This window comes from Otolemur garnettii, unplaced genomic scaffold (assembly GCF_000181295.1).
Source record: "Otolemur garnettii isolate 467f Iridium unplaced genomic scaffold, OtoGar3 scaffold00077, whole genome shotgun sequence".
NCBI classification, from domain to species: domain Eukaryota; kingdom Metazoa; phylum Chordata; class Mammalia; order Primates; family Galagidae; genus Otolemur; species Otolemur garnettii.
Window position 1 is genome coordinate 1,227,930 of NW_003852472.1, and position 3,543 is coordinate 1,231,472.

A 3,543-nucleotide genomic window follows, 5' to 3' on the forward strand; every position below is an offset into this window, starting at 1 on the left:
CCACAACACCCGGCTATTTTTTGGTTGCAGCCATCATTGTTGTTTGGCGGGCCCGGGCTGGGGATTCGAACCCGCCACCTTTGGTGTATGTGGCTGGCGCCTTAGCCACATATACCTTAGGTGTATGTGGCTGGCGCCTTAGCCGCTTGAGCCACAGGCGCCGAGCCAGATTTCCTTTCTCTTTAGCCTGGTCGTCCACCTCTCTGAGCACTTCTTAGAAAACTGAGAAATTGACTGAGGCATCTGCTGCTTCTTGCGCTCCCCTTGACAAGTTTGTACTAAGAATGCATGTGGTGACATTTTGCCTCTCAGCTTCTTAGGATTTCCTTTATCCATGTTTAGTTATTTTTGTTCAGTGAGGCAGAGTTGCCCAGGGCCTGTCCACTCTCACTTGCCCTGGCACTGTCTCTATGGCACTCAATGTACTGCAATGGCTGTGTCGGTGGCACATTTCTTGACTGCTCTGCACAAGCCCTCCTCACTCTGCACACACAAGGCCCTCCCTCTCTCTTTCTTAGAGGCATCTCACTCTTGTCCCCCAGGCTGGAGTGCAGCGACATCATCATAGCTCACTGCAACCTCAGACTCCTGGGCCCAAGCTATCCTCCCACCTCAGCTCTTCTTCCTATTATTCCCCCAGGTAGCTGGGGCTATAAGCCTGCACCACCACTCCTAGCGATTTTTTTTTTTTTTTTTACTTTTTGTAGATATGGAGTCTTTGCTAATTTTCCCAGGCTGGTCTTGAACCCTTGGCCTCAAGTGATTCTCCTGCCTCAGCTTCCCAAAGTGCTCCAATTATAGGCATGAGTCACTGTGCCTAGCCAGGATTTATTTTGTTTTTTGTCTTCATCTCCATTTCCATCCCATCTGTACTCCCTTCTCCGGGCATCTACTCCTGCCAGTTTGCTGTATGTGCTCATATAATACACATTTGTCAGCTCAATGTTTCTGAGGGTTATGAAGCTAGGGACAATTTATTTGGGTGGTCTGGCTCAGGGTATCTCAGAAAGTTGCAGTCAAATGGTCAGCTGGGGCTGCGGTCATCTGAAGGCTCACCTGGGGCTGGAGGGGCCGTTTCTATGATGGTTCACTCATGTGGCCCTTGGCTGTCAGAGTGTCCACATGACATGACGGCTGGCTTTCTCCAGAGTCAGTGCTCCAAGAAAGAGAGCCATGGAAGCATCGTGTCTTTTATGAGCCAGCCTCAGAAGCAACAAACCATCACTTCTGTGGAATTCTATTGGTCACTCAGACCACAACCCTGTTCAATGTGGGAGGAGCCTACCCCAGGATGTGAATACAGGCGGTCCCCAAGTTACAAACATTGAACTTATGTACAACGCACTCTTACAAACAGAGGTTCTAACAGGTAATAAGTAAATGTACCTGTTCCAAGTTATATACAAATTCAACTTAAGAACAAACATCCAGGGACCTATCTTGTCCGTAACCCTGGGGATGGCCCGTGCCAGGTGCTAGGGAAGAGCAGGATCGCGTCAGACACTGGTTGCTGTGGAGGAACTAGAATAACAGACAGGCTGTTTTTCCTGAAAGCCCCCTCAAAACAGAGGAAAGCATGCAGGTGGGCCATCCCTGTGTGCCCCTCAGAGGCCTGCGGGTGAATGAGGCAGGAAAAAACAGCTTGCCCCGAGACGCTTCACTTGAGAAGCTAACACCCGGGTAGGCAGAGACCTTTGGACTCCAGATGGACGCCTTAGATTAAGGAAGTTAGAACAAGAAAGAACTTGCTCTTGGCTGGGTGCAGTGGCTCATGCCTGTAATCCTAGCACTCTGGGAGGCCGAGGCAGGTAGATTGCTTGAGCTCAGGAATTGGAGACCAGCCTGAGCAACAGTGAGACCCTGTCTCCATCAAAATAGAAAAACTAGCTGGGCATTGTGGTGGGCGCCTGTAGTCCCAGCTGCTCAGAAGGCTGAGGCAGGAGGATCACTTGAACCCAGGAGTTTGAGGTTGCTGTGAGATATGATGATGCCATGTCACTCTACACAAGGTGACAGAGTGAGACTCTGCCTTAAAAAAAAAAAAAAAAAGTGAGCAAGAAAGAAGGAACTTGCTCTCCCCCATGCCTGCCTCCCATACAGTATCTGGCTGTTTTAGAACTTTCCATACCTTATGTTTCTTTTTATTCAACCGTTACCCTCTGCTCTCTGTTCCTAGGGATAAAGGTCTTGCTGCTATCTTGCTTGCAATTTTTTTGCTGGGGTATATTCATTTGGAGCATAATAAAAGGAGCCAGTGGGCGCTGGGGGCGGGGGTGCTGCACAATCCCTAGCTGCTATCAGGAGCAGAGGCTGCATATGCTGCTCTAAGCTCTCAGGCTTCTATGCAGTTAGACTGTGTGTGAGAGTCCTTTTATTCTCCAGCACCACCTCCCTTGCAGATCATCGCTCCAAGCTGGGGACCGTGAGAACCCCGACAGGTTGCTATGGTCCTGGAATATGTGTGTAGTTTTAAAAACTGGTAGGATTGCTTGGGCCATTTTGGGTTTTGCGCTACAGGCTTTATTCTGCTTTTTACTTTCTTCACCATGTAAACTCCATAGTGCGTTCACTGAATCAGTTGCTTCTCTGATAAAATTCCATAGTGAACACCCCCAACATACCACATATCCATCCCCCAGGGATGTTCACACATCCCTTGTGCTACAGACAATCCGGCAGAAAGTGTCTCCAACACATGTCTTCATAAGGACACATCGGAAGGTTTTCCTGCTTTTACTCAGCAGTAAGACAGCTGAGTGACCAGGCACATGTACTCATGATCTTACTAAATACTCCCAGCCTGGTTTTTGACAGGGAAATGCAAGGTTACAGCCCCAGCACGAACACATACATGGGAGCTCCTGTTTGCTCACCTTCTCATCAACACTTGTTATCCAACTTGATCATTTCCACCAATGCAATAATGCAAATAAAGTGGAGTCTTGCTTTTAATTTGCACTTCTCAGCTTTCTAGAGAGATTAAACATCTGATTATATATGGGGTAGCCATAAAGCTCGTATGCAGTTAAAATAGTTGTCTATCTTAAATTGCAGGCAAACTTTATGGCCATCCTGTACATACCAAGCATTTGAGTTTACATTTCCATGGCTTTTCTGTTCATAACTATTTTTATGTGGGGTTTTTAAGTCTTTTCTTGCTGCTTTATAGGACTTCCTAGAGGCAGACTTACTATGCCACTAATGAAGCTTAAACCTCAGGTGTCCTGACCTTCCTGAGATAGGAACAGACCAATAGGACAGGGGAGAGGGTTGGAAACAAGCCTATTTACATATGAGAATGTGATACAGAACAGTAGTCTGTAATCCTAGCACTCTGGGAGGCAAGGCAGGGGGATTTCTTGAGGACAGGAGTTTGAGACCAGCCTGAGAAAAATGAGACTCCTGTCTCTACTAAAAATATAGAAAAATTGGCTCGGCGCCTGTGGCTCAAGCAGCTAAGGCACCAGCCACATACACCTAAGGTGGCGGGTTCGAATCCCCAGCCTGGGCCCGCCAAACAACAATGATGGCTGCAACCAAAAA